The sequence below is a fragment of the Phocoena sinus genome, chromosome 2 (assembly GCF_008692025.1).
Source record: "Phocoena sinus isolate mPhoSin1 chromosome 2, mPhoSin1.pri, whole genome shotgun sequence".
Classification (NCBI taxonomy): domain Eukaryota; kingdom Metazoa; phylum Chordata; class Mammalia; order Artiodactyla; family Phocoenidae; genus Phocoena; species Phocoena sinus.
In genome coordinates, this window is record NC_045764.1 from 110,049,872 (window position 1) to 110,073,532 (window position 23,661).

General features: G+C 37.8%; 1 pseudogene; it reads right to left on the reverse strand.

The window, feature by feature from the left end:
* Positions 1 to 8,102: 8,102 nt before the first annotated feature.
* Positions 8,103 to 8,474, reverse strand: LOC116747808 (annotated as a pseudogene).
* Between the last annotated feature and the right edge of the window lie 15,187 nt (positions 8,475 to 23,661).

A 23,661-nucleotide genomic window follows, 5' to 3' on the forward strand; every position in this document is an offset into this window, starting at 1 on the left:
TGATAATTATGTGATGTGATGGAAGTGTTAGCTAATGCTAGTGGGATAATCATTTTGCAATATGTAAGTGTATCGAATCAACACATTGTATAACTTAAATTTACATAAGGTATATGTCAATTACATCTCAATAAAGCTGGAAAAATAAATAATTCTTTAATTTGTAAAAATAAATCAAAAATAATTTTAAAGACTGGCTGTTCTAATACAGATGGCCAACAGGCACTTGAAAAGATGCTCAACACTGCTAATTATTAGAGAAATGCAAATCAAAATCACAATAAGGTATCACCTCACACTGGTCAGAATTGCTATCATTAAAATATCTACAAATAATAAATGCTGGAGAAGGTATGGAGAGAAAGGAACCCTCCCACACTGTTGCTGGGAATGTAAATTGGTGCAGCCACTATGGAGAACAGTATGAAGGTTCTTTAAAAAACTAAAAATAGAATTACCATATGATCCAGCAATCCCACTCCTGGGCATATATCCAGAAAAGATGAAAACTCTTAACTCGAAAAGATACATGCACCCCAATGTTCATAGCAGCACTATTCAAATAGCCAAGATGTGGAAGCAGCCTAAATGTCCATCAACAGACGGATGGATAAAGAAGATGTGGGGCATATATATACAACGGAATATTACTCGACCATAAAAAAGAATGAAATAATGCCATTTGCAAGCAACATGGATGGACCTAGAGAATATCATACTAAGTGAAGTAAGTCAGAGAAAGACAAGTATCATATGATATCACTTATATGTGGAATCTAAAAAAATGATACAAATGAACTTATTTACAAAACAGAAACAGACTCACAGACATAGAAAATAAACTTATGGTTACCAAAGGGGGAAGGTGAGGGATAAATTAGGAATTTGGGATTAACAGATGTACACTATCATGTATAAAACAGATAAACAACAATGACTACTACAGCACAGGGAACAATATTCAACATCTTGTAATAACCTATAATGGAAAAGAATCTGAAAAAGAATATAAATATATACATATTTTTTTATTTGTATACATATTTTTTATATTTACACGTAAATACATACATATATCTGAATCACTTTGCTGTACACCTGAAACACTATAAATCAATTCTACTTCAATTTTTTTTTAAAAATGGAAAAAAAAAAAAAGAAGCCTGCTGTTCTGGACCAGTGGTGTGTAATAGAACTTTCTGCAATGATGGAACAGTTCAACAGCTGCACCATCCAATATGGTAGCCACAAATGGGGCTAGTCCCTCTGAAGAACTAAATTTTTATTTAAATTATTTACTGAATTTTAGGACTTCCCTGGTGACACAGTTGTTAAGAATCTGCCTGCCAATGCAGGGGACTCGGGTTCAATCTCTGGTCCGGGAAGATCCTACATGCCACGGAGCAACTAAGCCCGTGTGCTCTAGAGCCCACAAGCCACAACTACTGAGCCCATGTGCCACAACTACTGAAGCCAGGCACCTAGAGCCTGTGCTCTGCAGCAAGAGTAGCCACCGCAATGAGAAGCCCGTGCACCGCAGCAAAGAGTAGCCTCCGCTTGCTACAACTAGAGAAAGCCCTCACGCAGCAACGAAGACCCAACGTAGCCATAAATAAATAAATAAAATAATTTACTGAATTTTAATATACACTTAAATGTAAATAGCTACATGTGGCTAGTGTCTACTGAAACTGGATAGGGTCGCTTGCCTAGGGTCACAATACTAGTAAGTGACGAGGTGAAATTTGAACCCAAGGAATCTGGCATCAGACTATATATTCCTAACCACTACATCATATTGCCTCTACTGGGACATTAGCTGAAAGGAGAGATCCTAAGAGGTTTTGCTTTTTTGTTAGTTTGATAATAGAGCCTGTTTTTACTCTGATGGAAATTAGTCAGTGGAAAGTGAAAACTTCATGAAGTAGATGAGAGAGAATGCAAAAGGAAACATCTTGAAAAGATGAGAGGGGATGAGATCCAGAACACAAGGAAGGAGCTGACCTGACCTTCGATAGGAACAGTGAGTTTTGTTCTTAGTAACAACCAAGAACAGGTGGTGGGAGGGGAGCAGAAACTGGGACTGATGTGGTAGGTAGATTTGGAGATAGGATAATAAGAGAGTTTCTCCTTGTTGCTCTGACCTCAATCAAGTGAGGCAAGATTATCTTCTGAGAGTGAAAAGGGAAAGGAACAGGGAGAAACAGGTTTGACAAGAGAGGGAGAGGTATGATAGAGGTAATTTCGGAGAAAGGTTAAGTGTAGAGGAATGTTAAATAGTATTGAGGGCTTATTTGAAATCTGTCGTCATGAATTTTAAATGAAACCACTCAGTGTAGTTATTTGGCTTTCTCCAGCAATTATAGCTGAAGAAATTGGGTACAGGCACAGAGAAAGCAATTATGTGGTAGCAGTAAAAAGAAGGGAGAGAGGGACAAGGGAATTAAAGGTATTTGCAAGGGAGTGAGTAAACATGAAATTCAAGTTGGGTGAGGAAGGAAATGAGGACATGAGAGTGAATGACAGTGAAAATGCAGTAATGTCTGTAATTGCAATCAAAACATGAATGAGGAGTTGTTTGCTTTCTTTTATTTTTATGGAACCCGACAGGCTGCTTCTAAAATTTGTATGAAAGCACAAAGGGTCAAGGAGATCTAGGACAGTCCTGAAAACCACATTGGGGGACTTGCCATAGTAGATATTAGGACTTATTTTTAAGATATACAACTAAAGCATATGGTATTGATCACAGAGGTCAATGTAGTATTGGTCACAGCTAACAGGATAGAGAGCTCAAGAATATATGGAAACCTGGTTTAAGGCAGAGCTGACCTTGTACATAATGTTGAATGAGGCTGGTAAAGCAGGTTATCCATATTAAATAAATGAATATTGATCCTTAATTCACACCATGCTTATGAATTGATGTCAATATGAAATCAAAACTATGCAACTTTTCAAAGAAAATAAGAAATATATGTGTGATTTCAGGGTAAAGAAGAATTTCTTTAAAAAGAAACAAAAAAGCACAACCACAAAAGAAGGAACTGATAAGTTTGATATATTAAAATTAATAACTTCAGTTCAAACGATATGATAAAGAAAGTAAAAAGACAAGCCACAAACTAGGAAAAGGTATTTTTAACACAGAATCCAGGATTATAATCCAGAAAATATAAAGAATTTCTACCAATCCATTGGAATCAATCCATTTAAGGAAAATAAGCAAAAGACATAAATACGTGTTTCACAGAATAAGAAATATGAATTACCTATAGAAACATAGAAAAGATACTCAAATTCATTAATATTTATGGTAATGAGAGAAATGAAAATTAAAACCACAATGAAATATCACTTTATACCTTTAGATCATCTTTGGACCCCGAAACTTCTATGAGGGTGCAGGCTGAGAAAACTACTTCATTGCAAACATGAACCATTTCTTATAGAAAAGGAAGGATGACTCAGAGTTCAGAACCAAGAACCACGGAGAATCATTGTCAGGGAGCAGGATGGACCCATTTAAAGGAACAGGTGGTTTTCAGAATTAGACCAGTGACTACCATGTCCTTTTGCCAGGAGTGTTAATTTATGGTATAGCTATCCTATCCTGTATCACCACAGTATCTTGGGTGTGCAGAGGGCAGATAACACTTGTCTCTTTGGCTCAAGGTCTTCATGTTAACAGAAACCATACTCAAGGTGTGGTACCCAAAGAATTGTATCTGCACCTGATTAGATGAGCAGATCCTAGACTCTGATGCAATGCTGAAATAAAAGGAAGTTTTGGGGATCCTGGGAGAGAATGACTGTAATTTTGCATGTGGGAGGGATGTGAATTGTGGCATGGGAGACAATGGAAGAAAGTCAAAGATGGCACCATCAATTCCTTCCCTACTCACACATGCATGCTGTTCCTCGACTCAGAAGGTGGAATCTAATTCCCCTCCTTTTGAATCTGGGCTGGCTTTTATGATTTGCCTTGACCAATAGAATACAGTGAAAATGAAGTTCTAGGACATCCATGGATGGGTGATAAAAAGCCTCAGCTTCTGCCTTAGAACATGTGCTTTAAGTTCATTCCTCTTAGAGCCCTGAGCCACCATGTAAAAAGTCCAGGCTACTCTTCTGAAAAAGAGGCGTGTGGAGCAGCACTGAGGTTACCAGACGTGTGACTATCCAGCCCAGTCAAGCCTGCAGGAGACTTCAGTCCCAGTCACTAACTGACTACAACTGCATGTGAGATCCCCAAGAGAGAACCAGCCAGCTGAGCACAGTCAACTCTCAGAACCGTGGAGAAGGTTGTTATTTAAGCCACCACACTTTAGGATATTTGTTACACGGTGATAGATAACCAGACAACATGGTTTTGAGCCCCCTTATCATCTTCACCCTCATATATACATGTTCTAATTTTTTTCACCTAAGTCAAGGCTGTTATGGAAATCTTTTCGTTTATAATCTTGCCTGTTTTCCAAAGAGGGTGTATCCTGTCACTCTAGAGGGTTCCTTGTTTTGACAAATGCCATGATGGATTTGGGTATATAAACTTGGAGGGAGGAGCTAGAAGTAGAAAGAAGGCTCAAATTGAACAGCTCTGCTTTATAAAGGAATTCAAAATGCCTAGGGAAAATCGAGGACAGAGGAAAAACAAGAGCCAGGAATGCTAGGCAAAGTATCATAAAAAGTACAGAGAAATAACTCTCAGTGGTGACACTGCAGCAAAGAGACAATAAAACTCAGAAAATTCTGATGGAAGGAATAAGTTAACTTTGGAGTATAAAATATAAAAACCTCTTCCCTGACTTATGAATCTTCAGTAAAATCCACAATGCTCACTTTCTGATGTGAGTGGACTCCTTATCAACAGCATGTAAGCATGATGGAACAGAAGAATGATGGGGCAGTCAATATCTGGGTTATATTTTAGAAAAATGTTGACTACAACAAGTATTTAATCCTGTAACCTGGCATTAAAGAAGTCCCCCAAACTAAAATTGATCCATTAATAAACATTTTGAGATAAAGTTGTTCAATAATTTTGAGTCATTAAACTTACTCCTATCTAGCCTCTCTCCATTTTATTTCAAAGAATATCACAGGATCCAGTTAAACGTCTTCATGAAATCCACATGCTATATATATAAATGCCACTCCTCTTAACTCCCAGTTCATTAACCTTGTCAAAAAAAGTAGATTCATCTAACATCATATGTTCTTAGAATCATGCATCTTCCCTATGTGGTAAAAAAATCCAGCCTTTTAATTCATCATTCTACAGTCTTGACAGGAATTGACATTAAGCCAACCAGTAATTGCCTCTTTGAAGGTGTTCATTGCTGCCTGAAACCTGGAGTGCTTATTAATCCAGCCATGTTTGGGAGAGAATCTTCCCTGAAACAGGGTAACGCTGGACTTTCTCTGATGACTGTGGTATATCCCTGTGTATTGTACCAATGGTAACATGTACAGATATGTGGCATGAACCTGAACCTTAGAGATGTTGCCTCCCCCCAACTTATTGTCTACCTCTACAGATCCCAAATCTTGGTTCTGTATGCATAAAGCAGTATCTTAAAATAAATGCTCCTGGGAAACATCTAACCCTGAAGTTTCTAATCAGAGGTTTTGATAGCTCCAGTGTCAAAGGCTAGCTACCTGCTAGTAGCTTAGCCTTGCAAAGTTTTAAGAAAATCACAGTGATCCGTCAGCAATTTTTGTTTAAGAATAGAGAAGAGAAAAGCTAAAATGACAAGGACTGAGAATTTGTTAGTAGAGCAGTAGGGTATAAATTCAAATGTGCCTTTGAGAAAGAAGGGGTGCTGACTAAAGTTGCTGACCTAAGAGAAAGAATTTGACTCTGAAATAAAGCTGGAAAGGCAGAATTGGAGCAAGTGTCTGGACATGATGTCTGGACATGATGACAGATTTAGAAATTCAAATGAAAACTGAATAAAGGAGTAAAAGAAAAGCTGGCATTAAAGCTAGGAATGTCCCTGCATGTCTGGAACTTCCTTCCTGTCAATACACAGACCCTGGTGATCCTTTCCCTTACATCTCTTATTACTTTCTGAAGATAAACTATTTCAAACAGTTTGGCTCTGTGAGTGGTAAGATGAATAAACAAGCTTTTCAGCTTTAACAAAGGTATAGATAGAGACTGTGGGAAGTAAATCACCACTTTAAAAAATGAAGATATTTCCATATGTGTAAAAAGACATCGTGCTCTAAAGGGGGTGCTCTGTAACCCTAGAATGACGGAATATGTTTCAGGTGCTGATCAGCCACCACAGAATGGCTCATTTATGCCTATTCCCAGCTTCCCCCACTTCTCGCCTACATCTTCTATAAAAGAGGATGCATAGGTCAGAGAATATCTTTCCAACTCTCCCTTGCAGCAAGTGTGTGTGGGTGTGTGCACACACCCACTATACACTAAAACCTAGAACATTCTTTGGTATTTAAGTTGTTGAACAAAGTACAACAGATGAAATAGATTCTTACTGTTCACTCTAATGCACTCAACAAGAACTCATTAATTTCTTTTTAAAACATTACTACATGGGCTTCCCTGGTGGCGCAGTGGTTGAAAGTCTGCCTGCTTATGCAGGGGACGCAGGTTCGTGCCCCGGTCCGGGAAGATCCCACAAGCCGCAGAGCGGCTGGGCCCGTGAGCCGTGGCCGCTGAGCCTGTGCGTCCGGAGCCTGTGCTCCGCAACGGGAGAGGCCACAGCAGTGAGAAGCCCGCGTACCGGAAAAAAAAAAAAATTACTACATGCCAGATACTATGATAGATGGTGGAGCTAGAATGATGAGCAAGACAAAGTCCCAGCCCCAAGGAGCTCATAGTTTATTCTGAAAAATAAAAAGAGTTGTGAATATGAGGATAAAGGCAATAGGAGGGGTGAATTACAGAGTTCTGTGCTGGAAAGGAGAAGGAAAGCTTCACAAAGATGGTGACTGGTAAGCTGACTCTTAAGAAAGGAATTAAAGTTCACCAGATAAACAAGAGAGGGTATGGCTTTGGGAAAAACCACGGTCAAGCTGAATTTGCTCAAGGAGTGAAATAATTTTCAGTCTTTCCTATTTACTGATTTTTACAGACCAGACCAATATCCCCCAGTAACTGATCACCCATTTCCCACATTACTGCTGCAGTTACTCTCATCTAAAGAAACTCGTATTTATCTCTTTCCCCAAAGATATTGCTGCGGTTTTGTCTTCACATATTAAGACAACCTTTGGGATAACTGTCATTGACCTCAGGTTCCTCTACTCAGGCATGGTACAAGTCACTAACAGAAAAATCATTGCCTAATGAAGAATAAATGTAGAAATGTTCTATCATTCCTTTTCTATTCCATAGGCTCTGAAAAATTCTATAACCAGCCTGGAGCTATATTTAGACAACCATAATACATCCCACACAGAAAAGATAAAATTCCAATCGATCAAAATGACATTTCCCCATAATGGAAATAAAATGCAAACAGGCTAAGTACCCAACAATTTGGTTTAGTAAATTATGGTGCATCAACATGACAGAAAATTATTCAGCCTCCAAAAATGATAATTAAAATGATTATGTGTGGTATGTGGGAAAGAAAATGCAAAATAGCTTATACACATGATTGCATTAAAATGCCTCTGCTTGTGAAATATTACTTGGAAATAACACGAAAAAAATTAAAATCAGTAATTGCAGTGGGGATTGCAGTTTCTGGCATATGTTTCTTTTCAAGTTTTTCTTTAATGCTATCAATGGGTCATCTTTTAATTTTTTTAAAGTTTGGTGTTTTTAAAGAGTGCTCTGAGTGTGGCTGCTGAATTCAAGCCCGCCATCTTCTTTGTTCCTCATACTTTGTTACAGTTAACACAGCCTGAGACCACAAGAGCTGTTTCATGCCACTCTCATTGAACTTAGTGACAGCAACAAAAACTCTTATCTTACACTTCGTGATCAAAAAATTTTAATATAGAAACTTTCCTTTAACTTCACTAAATTTTTCTTTGCTAGAATAGAGCCATCAATTCTTCTTTTTCTTTTTTTTTACGTAATAAAGATTTATTTTTCAAAATGTACAGCTGGAGGGACCTGTTCATGCATCCTCACCAGTAGCTGGGGCATCTCCACCCTTGGTGTTTCTAGTGTAAGTTACGTGAGCTCTGTGCTTTGAAACGAGCTTAATAAGTCCTTTACTAAGGAGCTTCTGAAAGGCTGCCCTAGCCAGAGAACTGCTAATCTTCAGTCTCTCAGAGATGACAGTGAGGCTATGAGCTTATAGTTGGAAACTTGCTTACAGAGTTTGTCATATATCTTTTTGTCAAACAAGACTAGGTTATTGAGCTTGTCCCAAAATGTCTTTGGACCACTTCTTCTTTTTGGCCTTGCCCCCAGATTTGTTCACCAGATCTTTGTTTTTCTTGGCCGACTTTCCGGCATCTTTCTTCTCATCATCCTTGGGCAGCATAGCAAAGTTCAGAGAGCAGCTGCTACCATTCAGCCTCACTACAATGTTGGACAAAAAGCCCATCATTTCTATCTGTTGACATATTTTTAGCTACCGGAGAAAGAATAATGTAATAATTAAGAGTATGGGCAGTCTTCTTTCTTCTGGTTGCATTATCTTGGACAAGTTACTTAGCCTCTCTGTACTTCACTTTCTTGTCAGTAAAATAAGATGACAATAATTGTGACAATATTACCAACTGAATATTGAATTCTAATTTTGATAATTCTTGGGGTTGTCATAAAGATCCAATGAGATGATCCATGCCAAGCATGGCCTATGTGCTCAATCACCGGTAGCTATTTATTGTCCTTACACTTGACTCATAGTGGGGTACGACTCTTCCTGACACCATTTATGCAGTTCTGGGCCACTCTCTAATCTTCTCTTGGCATATGTCCTTCTTTTTCATCTTTTATTCATATCTTTTTAAAATATGAGTTTAGGACTTCCCTGGTGGTGCAGTGGTTAAGAATCTGCCTGCCAATGCAGGGGACATGAGTTCAATCCCTGGTCCGGGAAGATCCCACACGCAATGGAGTAACTAAGCCCACAAGCCACAACTACTGAGCCCACGTGCCACAACTACTGAAGCCCATGCACCTAGAGCCTGTGCTCTGCAACAAGAGAAGCCACCACAATGAGAAGCCCGTGCACAGCAACTAGAGTAGCCCCCACTCACCACAACTAGAGAAAGCCCACACGCAGCAACAAAGACCCAACGCAGCCAAAAAATAAAATAAAACCTGAGTTTACCAGAGAGCTTTCTAGAAATGATACCTTCTTCTTTTCCTTGTTTTTTATCTGGATCATTTGTGACTACAATGTCAGAATTATATTATGTAAAGAATCCTGTTCCAGGGACTTCTCTGGTGGCTCAGTAGTTAAGAACCTATCTGCCAATGCAGGGGACACGGTTCGAGCCCTTGTCTGGGAAGATCCCACATGTGCGGAGCAACTAAGCCCATGCACCACAACTACTGAGCCTGTGCTCTAGAGTCCATGAGCCACAACTACTGAGACCACATGCCACAACTACTGAAGCCCACACGCTTAGACCCTATGCTCTGAAACAAGAGAAGCCACCACAATGAAAAGCCCGTGCACCGCAACAAAGAGTAGCCCCCACTCGCCGCAACTACAGAAAGCCTGTGCACAGCAATGGAGATCCAACACAGCCAAAAAATTAATTAATTAATTTTAAAAAAAGAAAAAAAATTTTTTTCAATTGCTTTACGAATCCTGTCCTGCTTGAACCATATTTTCTTTGAAGAGTTTCATGTCACAGAATCATGCCCATCTTTTGTATGAACTTTTCCAAACCTGTATTCCTACATGCTCAGGTTCATATGGGATGATTCTGGCCTTCATATTCTTTGGCTTTCCTTAATTGAGGTGAAACCATGCAGCTTTTTATTCTTCTAAATTAAAAAAAAAAAAAAGACACACATGGTATACAAAGGAGTGAAAAAATAAAAAGCAAGTCACTCCCTCTTCTCCCAGAGGCAAACATTATTATGTGTTTTTTGTATTCTTTGGAAATACTCTATGCATTTTCATGCACATTTATATTTGCATACATATACATATGGGTACATATCACGTTTTGAACCCCAACTGGATCAGACCACACTGCCCTACAAGTCACTTTTTACTCAGCAATATACCTTGGAGATTGTTTCATACCAGCACAAATAACACTTCATTTTTGCTTACAGCTGTGTAATTTCCATTGTATGGATGAATCCTAATTTTTTCACCAGCCCCATATTGATGTTCATCTGGGATATTTCTATTCTTATGTTATTACAAACATTCTGGAATAAATGTCTTTCACCTATTACATATATATTTTATATAGTATATAAATAACCATACTGCATAAATAATTTTGTGTTCTTCCTTTTCCACATATCATACATTTTGGAAGTTTTAGAAAGTTATTTTCAGTTTTTCTGTTATAGATACAGCAAAATGACTATCATCCTTAATAATTCAGATGTCATGAGAAATGTCATTTTGATTAATTGTGATTCTAACCTTTGAGGATACAGGATATATTAGAATTGTCCAAACAAAGCTTCTGGCAGATTACAGAACTCTTCAAAACCAAAGAAATAAGAAAAAAATTGATATAAACATTTCTTCTCCTTGGCAAACTCTTCTGTCAGAGACAAATAAGTTCCACACTTAGAGTTGTCAGACAAAGAAACTTAAGGTCACTATCTCTATTACAGCAAATGTGCAAGTAATATTTGTTAGAGTCCTGGAAATTTAAAAGCTGATTCAAAGAGTACATGCATTCATTGAAAAGTACAGTCAAATTGTGCCCCAAACAGGTTGTACAAAGTACCTGACTTCCTCAAGTTTCTCATTACCCTGTTCATTACCAAAAAATTTTATCTTACAGTCAAAATTTGACCAAGAGCATCAAGTTTTCTATTTGTATCCTTAACATTCTGAGAGGTAAGTCAAGAATTGTCCTCTGCACTGCTTTTAGCCAAACAGGTCTTTGGGAAAAGTGCAGTTCCATCAGTATCCTTCTCACCAACATTCTCTAAGAATTGACTGTCAGATCCTGAATGGCCACCAGTGAACAAATGGAAGACCTGGGAATTTAAAATAACAGTGGTCCTGACTGTCGAGTGTCATTAGTTCATTCTTCTAATGGTGAATCAGCTTAACCACTTGGATCTGATTTGTTTACTGTCTCTAGGCTGTAATGTAGTTAATAAAAATGAAAAGTGAATTTCCAGATTTATTACCAGCTTAGCTACTCTTTAATGCCTTAAGATACAGACAGGGAGCTTCTAGGGCAGAAAATCAAAGACTTCTTTGGCTCTTTCTGGACTCCAGATCTTAAATTCTGTAGCACTTCAGAGATGATTGCTGCTGCTGACAGAACTTATCACAAACCAGAGGAGCATTGCTCAGTGTAAAGAGTCTCACTTTTCCTCTTTAAGTGTACAGTGTCACTGCACTGAATCATCCTACACACAGAACCATGTCTCTCATGTGAGAGACTATACAATTCATTCATTAATTCAACAAAAAAGTATAAGTATCCACTCTCTCAGACTCTGTCCCAGGTTCGGAGATAGTGATATGAACAAAACAGACAAAAATTACTACCCTCCTGGAGCTCACATTCTCGTGAGGTGGAGTAAGTCAATAAACAGAATAAGTAAAATATAAAATATACTGGATGGGGCTTCCCTTTTGGCGCAGTGGTTGGGGGTCCGCCTGCCGATGCAGGGGACACGGGTTCGTGCCCTGGTCTGGGAGGATCCCACATGCCGCGGAGCGGCTGGGCCCGTGAGCCATGGCTGCTGAGCCTGCGCGCGTCCAGAGCCTGTGCTCCGCAACGGGAGAGGCCACAACAGTGAGAGGCCCGCATACCGCAAAAAAAAAAAAAAGAGGAGTGGAGAAACAGCAGTAAACAGACATGGTGAGCATTTCTTGTATCTAATGGTAGAACTAAGAATAAAACAAAGGTAGGGACAGGGTCATAAGAACAGTATGTGAACATTATATGTTCTGATAAAGTAGAAAGAATGCAACTTCCAAAAAAGGGAAGTAGACGAGAGAAATGGGAATAGTAAAATAAGATCATTGAGTATTATAGAGGGACTAGGTAGGAGTCAAGGGACATCATTTAAAAGTGACAGACCAGCTAGTAAAAAGTAAGAAAAGGGGGGTTAAGGGCACTCTTAAGGGATAAATACAAAGATAACCACAGAATAACAATACAAATCTTCCTAAATACCAAAAGAAAAATATATAAAAGCAAAGAAGACACACTACATAGTGAAACACAATGAATATAATTGTATCCAGTAATTATAACACAAAATAATATGACAAAGTTGAGACAAAACATACATATCATAAAATACAGATATCAATTATAATATATCAGATATACATTTCAATATTAATAAATTATATCAATAAATTTTAATGGGCTTAGCTTGCCCATTAAAAGAAAAAGAATTTTAAATTGGCTCACAAATCAAAACTCAACTCTGTGCTGTATACAAGAGACACTACTAAAACACGATCATTCAAAAAGGCTAAAACAAAGGAATAGGCAAAAATATATTAGGCAAATGGAAACCGTAAGAAAGTGGGCATTGCCGTCTTGATATCAAAGTAAAATTCAGGCTAATAGGCATTAAGTAAGACAAATGATGACACTTTATGATGCTAAAAGCCACAGTTCACAAAGAGGTATAATAGTTATGAATACCCTTACCACCCCACTTACATCTAACATCCCCCATGTCTCATGAGCACAGAATTCCAGGGGACTCCATGTGTGGGAGTTTGGTGAGACTCAGAACGAGGACAAGGTAAGCATGTTTTGTCCACAGCTAAGTGGGGGCACTGATAGCCCTAAAAGGCCATGCTTTCTGTTTGAACCAGAACTTACTTCAAACACAGAAAGAAGGAAATGGCATTCAAAGAAACAAGAAGGACCTAGGAAATCTATCATATCCTTTTTTATTTGTGTTACTTCCTTGCGTTAGCCAACCACTTAAACTGAAAGTGGCGACAGAGAAGGAAAGGGAAAATAGAGCAATCCATGTTTTTGCTTTTGCTTTCACTCTTACTCATCAGTAAGCCAAAAGGAAAGAGTGTTGGTAGGGACCTCCCTGGTGGCGCAGTGGTTAAGAATCCGCCTGCCAATGCAGGGGACACCCGTTCGAGCCCTGGTCCAGGACCATCCCACATGCCTTGGAGCAACTAAGCCCGTGCACCACAACTACTGAAGCCCGCGTGCCTAGAGCCCATGCTCTGCAACAAGAGAAGCCACCGCAATGAGAAGCCCGCACACCACAACAAAGAGTAGCCCCTGCTCACCGCAACCAGAGAAAGCCCGCATGCAGCAACGAAGACCAAACGTGGCCAAAAATAAATAAAAATTTTTTAAAAAAGAAAAAAAGAGTGTTGGTAAAATGTGAGCATATTGAGAAGCAAAATAAAAATAGTTGTGTTCATTGTGTGCAATGTTTCAAATATTCTGTAAGAATGAAACATATATCCATATGAGCTATAAAGTACGAATTGTGTAATGTCAGGTGATTCCACATATGTGTTATATGCTCTTATATTTGTATTTTAAACTGACATTGCACTATATAAAGATGAACAGGAAATTTTATGCTAATAAAATTAAATTAAAATTTTTTCTTTAGAATGGTATTAAATAGTAAATAAAAATTAACAAGAAAGGAAGAGCTTTAGTAACTATATAGTGGAGAAACCACAGAATGCCCTAACCAGGTGATCAAAATTAACACCACCAATTAGAGGCAGGCAAATGTGATACCATGAGGAGGATGCAGCATTACTTATGTAGTATTCCAACTGGAAATAAATAAACTGAGTCTAATCATGAAGAAAAAACAGACAAACCTAAGTGAAGAACATTTGTTAAAATAACTTGCCTGTTTTCTTCAAAACTGTCAATGTCATGAAAGACAAAGAAAGGCTGAGGAACTGTGCCATGAAGAACATTAAAAAGACATGACACACACAAAAAAAGACATGACAACTAAATGCATTATGTCATCCTAGACTGGATTCTGTACATAAGGGGGTGGGGTGGGGTGAGGTGGGGTGGAAATTTGCTATATAAAGGACACTATGGAACAATTGATAAAATTGGGATACAGACTGATAAAAAATATTGTATCAATGCTAAATTTCCTGAATTTGGTAACTGTACTGTAGCTATACAGTAGCTACACAATGGTATGTTAAGATTGACATACATATTTATTTTATCTGCTATATATATATATATATATATATATATATATATATATATAGAGAGAGAGAGAGAGAGAGAGAGAGAGAGAGAGAGAGAGGGAGATTGAGAGAATGAGACTGCAAATGTGGCAAAAGGTAAAAAATTGGTAAATTTGGATAAAGGTCTCGGGTACTATATATATATATGTATATATATATATATACATATATATATGTGTATATATATATACATATATATATATATACTCTGTACTATTCTTGAAACTTTGAACTATTTCAAAATAAAAGCTTATTATTATCGGATCATACCTGCTCCCCTCTCATACCCTTCTAATGGTTTTCTACCACATTTTAAGGTGAATGCAAAACCTTTACCCTGATCCTTGTGATCCTTGTGATCTAATTGCCCTGCCTCTATTTTCCACCTCTATTTTCCACCATCTCCCCCAGGTCACTGGGATTCAGTTCCACTAGTCTTCCTGCTATTCTTCACCTACACAAGTTCCAACTCAGGGTCTTCGTAGCAGCTGCTCCTTCCCTATAACACCTTGCCCTGATCTTCACAAGGCTGACTCCTTTGTCTTATTCAAGCATCAGTTCACCCATGTCCTTTTCTAAACAAATATAAAGTGCCTGACCCCCAACCCAACCACTTTCCATCGCTTCCCTCTATTTTATTTTTATTATGATATTTATCACTACCCCGTGTCTCATGTTTTTGTTTGATCATTGTCTGTTCTGCTAAAATGTAAACTCCATGAGACCTTATTTGTCTATTCTTCACTGTATTTCCAGCGCCTGGAACAGTGGAACACAATGGACATATTATAAAGTGTTTGCTGAATGAACAGATGTTGCAATAAACATCCTTGTATATATGTATTTGTGTATGCTCTAGTGTAAATTTTGAGAAGTGAGATTCTTGGATCAAGGCACGTGTGTGAATTTTAAATTGCCGACGTCCCTCCAAAATTACCACACCAATTTATCTTACCCCAACAACCCCTGAGACGGTCTAATATTATTCACTTTTTTATATTTTCAATATGGTTACAAGGGTATTCAGCTAATAATAATTCACTATGTTATATATTTGTTTCATGCAATTTTCTGTATCTGTTTTATATATTACAATAAAAACAGCTTTAAGATATTTCAATATTATAGTAATAGAGAATTTGCTTGTAGAAATTCAGCAAGTAAAAGCCAGTGATTATTGGATACAAAAGGTATCCACTGTTATTCTTACATAAGTGAATTATTTTTTTGATCATGCCAAGGAAAGGGTTGGATGGTTGAGGACCAGAAAATATGTGAGGTATCCTAAAATTGCTTATATTTAATCCTAAACCAGCAAGATCTTAATGTACACTTTCTAATAAAAGCTTTAAAGGAAACTCTTTCTTTCTTATGGATCTTAGGACTTTGTAATAACTCTTTCTGAAATAAAAAAAGTAAGAGTGTATTTATTGGCAAATTAAAAATGCTTAATTTCTAAGGACTAAAGCACTATAACTTTGTTACAATGCCTTCAATAATATTAACAACTCAACAATATTACAACATAATTTTAAGAACCCTAAATATCAGTGAGGCTAAAACTCAGAAGAAGATATACTGACTTCAAGTGAAGGACAAAATGAGAATCTCAATACTTTGGGGTCTAATTACTCTTAAACGAGACAAAGAACATCTGTTTTCTTCCACAAGGGTAGTGAAGCTTGCCCTTCTTTTTGTTTTGTTTGTTTTAGGTTCTGTATTTGATTAATTTCATGGCCACAAATGATATATTTGGAAAAAAATTACAGTGGATATTTGAACTCAACAATCTCTCTTTAATTTTTTGCAGTTCTTATAAAATCTTCAAAAAGAAAGCCATAACCTTTTGTATAAAAAAATAAATAAAATTAAATTTTAAAAAAGTTTTAATGTTTATATATAAAAAAAAAGCAATAATTAGAGTGGCACCCCTATGAATGCCCAGTGAAATGAAAACTAAAACTTTTGCTAGAGGGAGACCCATGAGGGAAGCAAATTTAACTCAACCAAGACTTAGGCTGCAGGATTCAGTTCTAAAAGTCGGTCAGATCTGAGCCACAGAACCCACTGGTTCCATTCCAGAAGCACAAATCAGGAATTCAGGGATCACTTATCAGCACTATTTCTCAGTTTGCTGGCAGTACCAGAATTCTAGTAAATTAGTTCAAAAGTTCTTTGAACAAATTCTTCAGGTAATATATCTGAATGGTTCCCTCCCACAGCTGCTAACAATTGCTGATCACACAAACAACCCAAGTCCATTGAAAAAATATTTTTCCTTTATATATTTATATGTACACAAACACATAAACATGTCATGTATAATGATTTAGGAAAGTTGTGCTTCTGTTGTTATAAACTATCAATTTTTTTTATTGAGGGTTTACTATGTACCATGTTCTATATTGAGGTCTTTACATACTTCCTACTTAATCCACAGAAACTCTGCTAAGAATTATTTTCCCCCATTTTACAGTCAAGATATTGATGCTAAGAGAAAAATATGACTTGCTCAAGGTCACATGGATAATAATCAGTGGCTCTAGATTCCTTACCCACTACTCCAGGTTAGCTGTTTCCCCCTCATTGAAGTAAACCTGAACAAATATAAAGAAGCTGTCAGGCCAGTAGAAAATAGCAGGGAAGTACTGCATACTTTCCCTTACAGCCATACTCTCATGGCCTAAAAAGGCCACATTCAGGTTTGTAATGGGGAGAGGTACTTCCACCATGATACTCTCTCCCATAAACCACACATGCTCAACCTTGACCAGTGTGAACTAGGGCTGTGAGTCTCATAGAAAAGAGCAGATATCAAAAACCAATGAAGATACCTGTCTATTTTGGAAAAGTGCTCCAAGAGATTCTGATACCCTGGGCCCTGACCTAAAGTTGAGAATTGTTGCACAAGGAATGTTAGAAGAGTTTAGAGAATTTCTTCCACCTATTTTCTGCATTTATCTCCTAAATAGGCAGTTGAGTATTGGCTCATGTGCTGCAAACGCTTGGGTCCAAACTCTATTTTATCTGGCTGAAATTCCCAAAACTGCATAGTTTATGCTTAGCATTATTTCTTAGTTTCAGAGCCAATTCAGTTTTGTTCTTTTTATTTCTTTTTGAACATCTGTTCCATTATAAGCTTATTTTTAATGCTATCACTTTTCCATTGAAGTATATATATGCACATATATACATACACATCTATACATAATTCTTGACATATTCAAAAGAATATAAATAATGTATATGTAAACTTTAAGCAAAATAAGATAAAGGTCACCTTGTATGACTGACAATCTAAAAATACAGAACATTGTCAAGAACTTGTACCTACTTATGTGCCCTCCCCTTTTGGTGGAGTGTGCCCTCTCCTTATAAGCAGAGGCTCACAGAATATACCTGGCAGTGTTTTCTGATTTCCATGCTAGTGAGTTCTGTTCCTTGTTTTTACTTCCTTTAGCCATTTCATTCAGCTTTGGGTCCTTTGTGTATTCATTATTGACTGACGGATTCAGTCTGTAAATGTGTTAGTAAGTAAGATTGACCTGTAACTTCCTCTGTCATATTGAAATTTGGCTGAATTTGTTACCAAGGGAATAGGGGCCTCATAGAATAAGTCTTCTATTCTCTGAAATAAGTTGTGCAAGTTTACTCCTTGAAAATTTGGTAGAACTCACCTATAAAACAATCTGGGTCTGGAGTTTTCTTCATGGGAAAATACTAACTGCTAGTTGAATTTTTAAAATAGTTTTAGAACTATTTGGGCTTTCTAATCTTTTTGAAACAGTTTGTTTCTAGGATCTGTGGAAGAGGTTAATTCTGGAAAACTTAAAGCTTACATCTCTTTAAATATTATCTAACCACTCTCAGTCTAATTAGGACTCCAATTAGATATATATTAGATTTCCTCATACATCTACTTATTTTCATACTTTCCAGTTCCTTTTCTCCCTCTGTTGTGGTGATTATGGCTGTACCAAATCTGCTGTTAAATCCATTTGTTGAGTTTTAAAGTTTTAAACAATCGTATTTTCCATTTCCAGAAATTCCCTTTTATTTTCAAGTCTACATATTCATTCCTGACAGTCTTTTGTTGCTTACTTATTTTTTCAACTGCTTACATTATTTCTTTAAACATTTTTAACACAGCTGCCCTATATTCTATAAGTGACAATTCTGACAACTTAAGTCTTTGGGGGGAGGGGTCTAAATCTGTTCATTTTTTCTGCTGATTCTCATTCATAATGGCTTACCTTCTAATGTGCAGAGTGACCTTTGATTGCGAATGATTGCTTAACCTGCAAACTGAATTGCTGAAGATTTCCTCCAGAGACAATTGCTTCTGCTTCTGCAGTTGCTCATGTTGGAAATCCCAGGCTCAAATTCCTCACCTGCTCACCAGGCCAAGGCCCAATATCTTGGTAGCACTGTGGCTATTGACATCTGCCTCATGCTTTCATTGTCCCCTGATCTACTGGTTGCTGTATTTGTGGAAAGATGGTCCTTGGAGACTTCTACTACTTCTTATGAGACCAGAGATGCCTCAAAGAGTGTGTCCTTGAGAGCCACACTACCAGAAGCAGAAATCTGACCGTGATGGTTTACACGGTGTTAACTCAGTTAAGCTGGAACTCTGTTACCCCCCAAATTGTCTCCTTCTGTGGTTGTGGGTTTGAGTTCACCAAGAGGAATTTATATGAGATTTACAAAGCAGAGTGAAGCAATGGCCATTACTCTCTGAAAGTTGTTGTAGTCAGACATGCTGACAGAAATACACAAAGGTGCCCTGCAGGATGGAGCTTGTCCTTGCTCTCCCCTGTTCCATGTCCAGTTTTTCTTCCCATTACTCACCCTGTTGACTCACAGCAGCCCCACACCTATGACCAGAAAGGTAAGTAGTATCAAACAGCTTCCCACAGACCTGCCCATGAGGCACCCAATCACTGGACGTGCTTGGCTCCTCTGGTGCCTGACTGGTGACCCCTTCTCCAACCATCACTCCCCTCCCAGACCTACACTTCCCCAGCCCCTTGTCAACTGTGCAAGATCTAATTCTGATAAAAATCCTTTAACCCATAGCATGCATAATGTCTCTTCTCTTCAGACTGAATGCTGCCTAATATACCCCCATGGCTTTTAAAGTTAGCTTAATCGATTATTTGGGGGAAAAAAAAAAAAAAGGCAGAATGTCTATTTGAAGCTCTCATTCAACCAAAAAACCTTTACTGTGCCCCAGCTATATGCCAGGCACTGTCCCAGTCTCTGAGGACATTAAAAACTTGCTTTCAGGGCTTCCCTGGTGGCGCAGTGGTTGAGAGTCTGCCTGCCGATGCAGGGGACACGGGTTCGTGCCCCGGTCCGGGAAGATCCCACATGCCGCGGAGCGGCTGGGCACATGAGCCATGGCCGCTGAGCCTGCACGTCCAGAGCCTGTGCTCCGCAACGGCAGAGGCCACAACAGTGAGAGGCCCGCGTACCAAAAAAAAAAAAACTTGCTTTCAGAGAAAGACAAATACATAAGAAACACTATGTTCTGAAGTAAAGTAAATGATAGAACTCTGCACAGACTCAGAAGAGGGGCAGCCAATCCAGCTGGGTTTGTCAGAGAAGACTTTCAAATGAAGTAACCCTTGAATGGAGTCTTGAAATAAGTTCCTCAAGCTTGAGAAATATAAGGCCTCTTCTTTAAGAGTGTTTGGTCTGTTTGTGAGCTGTGTATTGACAATTCTTCACCACTTTTCCCTATCCTAACTCGAAATATCCTGGGCAGCAGCAGTCTGTGCTATATTTAGTTAGTGATTTAGTTTTTTCAAAACAATATCATTTGTCATATAAAATTAAAGTAGTTAATTTTTTTTTTTTTTTTTTTTTTTTGCGGTATGCGGGCCTCTCACTGCTGTGGCCTCTCCCATTGCGGAGCACAGGCTCCGGACGCGCAGGCTCAGAGGCCATGGCTCACGGACCCAGCCGCTCCGCGGCATGTGGGATCTTCCCAGACCAGGGCACGAACCCATGTCCCCTGCATCAGCAGGCGGACTCTCAACCACTGCGCCACCAGGGAAGCCCTAAAGTAGTTAATTTTAAACTAACTGGTTTTATAGATCTTCATATTCAATTTGTAAATATGTTTTGGTTTTATAAGACTAATGAAAGAAATTTATACCTAATTTATGTATATACTTATTTAAGTAACATAATCATATAATTAATTCAAGTCAGCACTAGATGCTGTAAGAATTTTATTTTCTTTAGGAGAAATCTCTATGTTGCTCAGGCTTAAGAAACATGAGGAATCATCCTTAAGTACTTCCTCCCCTTCACCATCCTAACCCTCCTCCCCCAAGAGACAAACAGTCACCAAGTCATGATGATTTAACATCATGAACCTTTCTTCTTCCCCTCTCCATCTTTATTACCTCTACATTTTCTGAGTCCCTGCAGTGGCTTAGCATCACAAGATCTACAGCATCAGATGCAAGCTCCTTCACATGGGGTCGCTGCACTGTGTTCTGATCTTCACTTGGTACAAGTGTTTCATTATATATCAACCTGCCACTGTTTTTTCTCATATATGTATGACAGTTTATCATAAATGCATGACTCCAACACAACCATCATAAGTACAGATGCATATGTGAGCACTGAAATATGACAGCAGAACTTAATTATAAGGTGATCAGCCTGATGACCTAGAATACATTTATATAACATTTTAAAAAATTATCATCAAAATAAAAAACAAAAACCTTTTAAATTCTCACAGATAACTCATGAACAATACCCTCTGCCCTGTTAAGTAAGGCCCATGTAATACATGGCACAGTGCCTCTCAACTCAGGCTATACCCATGAATAAGGGATCCTCAGTTAAAAGTTTAAAAGTTTTGATAGCCAATAATAGTGCCTACTAAGGCAATTATTAGACATGATTTAACCCCAAAATAAGAGAAATAACTCAAGAAACTGTATAGGGTAAAAAATAATTATTTAAACCGGGTGAGATGTTGCATCAATTTTACAGAGTCTTGACAATAATTACAAGGGGTTCCAATAACTCAGACAAAGCATTCAAATGTTCTACTTTTTCCTACTCTCTTCAAATGACCAGAGCACATGAGCTTGTTCCTACCTACCTCTCCCATCTAATCCCCCTCCCTCCTCACTCATGTACTAGAGCTGGACAAGTTCTTCCCTTCATCATGACAACTAACCTGCTTTTTCTTTTGCTTAGAAAACTGTTATACCCACTCTACCTGGCTGGCTCTTTCTCATCATCCAACCACCTGTTATTTAAACAGAAGGAAACTCAAGGACACTTTTCTTCTATTCATTACTGAAAAGCATCCCACTATATCAGGCCTGTTATGCCGAGCAAATAAAATACGGTCTCACCCCTGGGAAAACATTAAACTCACCAACATTCAAATTATAGGGGTCCAAGAAGAAGAAGAGAAAAAGAAAGGGACTGAGAAAATATTTGAAGAGATTATAGTTGAAAACTTCCCTAATACGGGAAAGGAAACAGTTAATCAAGTCCAGGAAGCACAGAGAGTCCCACACAGGGTAAATCCATGGAGAAACACGCCAAGACACATATTAATCAAACTATCAAAAATTAAATACAAAGAAAACATATTAAAAGCAGCAAGGGAAAAACAACAAATAACACACAAGGGAATCCCCATAAGCTTAACAGCCGATCTTTCAGAAGAAATTCTGCAAGCCAGAAGGGAGTGGCAGGACATATTTAAAGTGATGAAGGAGAAAAACCTACAACCAAGATTACTCTACCCAGCAAGGATCTCATTCAGATTTGATGGAGAAATTAAAACCTTTACAGACAAGCAAAAGCTGAGAGACTTCAGCACCATGAAACCAGCTTTACAACAAATGCTAAAGGAACTGCTCCAGGAAGGAAACACAAGAGAAGGAAAAGACCTACAATAACAAACCCAAAACAATTAAGAAAATGGTAATAGGAACATGCATATCCATAATTACCTTAAATGTAAATGGATTAAATGCTCCAACCAAAAGACATAGACTGGCTGAATGGATACAAAAACAAGACCCGTATATACACTGTCTACAACAGACCCACTTCAAACCTAGGGACACAAACAGACTGAAAGTGAGGGGATGGAAAAAGATATTCCATGCAAATGGAAATCAAAAGAAAGCTGGAGTAGCAATTCTCATATCAGAAAAAATAGACTTTAAAATAAAGACTATTAAAAGAGACAAAGAAGGACACTACATAATGATCAAGGGATCAATCCAAGAAGAAGATATAACAATTGTAAATATTTATGCACCCAACATAGAAGCACTTCAATACATAGGGCAAATGCTAACAGCCATAAAAGGGGAAATAGACAGTAACACAATCACAGTAGGGGAATTTAACACCCCACTTTCACCAATGGACAGATGATCCAAAATGAAAATAAATAAGGAAACACAAGCTTTAAATGACACATTAAACAAGATGGACTTAATTGATATTTATAGGACATTCAATCCAAAAACAACAGAATACACTTTCTTCTCAAGTGCACATGGAACATTCTCCAGGATCGATCATATCTTGGGTCACAAATCAAGCCTTGGTAAATATAAGAAAATTGAAATTGTATCAAGTATCGTTTCCAACCACAATGCTATGAGACTAGATATCAATTACCGGAAAAAAACTGTAAAAACACAAACACATGGAGGGTAAAGAATACACTACTTAATAACCAAGAGCTCACTGAAGAAATCAAACAATACTTAGAAACAAATGACAATGAAAACACGACGACCTAAAACCTATGGGATGCAGCAAAAGCAGTTCTAAGAGGGAAGTTTATAGCAATACAATCCTGTCTTAAGAAACAAGAAACATCTCAAATAAACAACCTAACCTTACACTTAAAGCAATTAGAGAAAGAAGAACAAAAACACCCCAAAGTTAGCAGAAGAAAAGAAACCATAAAGATCAGATCAGAAATAAATAAAAAAGAAATGAAGGAAACGATAGCAAAGATCAATAAAACTAAAAGCTGGTTCTTTGAGAAGATAAACAAAATTGATAAACCATTAGCCAGATGCATCAAGCAAAAAAGGGAGAAGACTCAAATAAATACAATTAGAAATGAAAAAGGAGAAGTAACAACTGACAGGGTAGAAATACAAAGGATCATGAGAGATTACTACAAGCAACTCTATGCCAATAAAATGGACAACCTGGAAGAAATGGACAAATTCTTAGAAATGCACAACCTGCCAAGACTGAATCAGGAAGAAATAGAAAATATGAACAGACCAATCACAAGCATTGAGATTGAAACTGT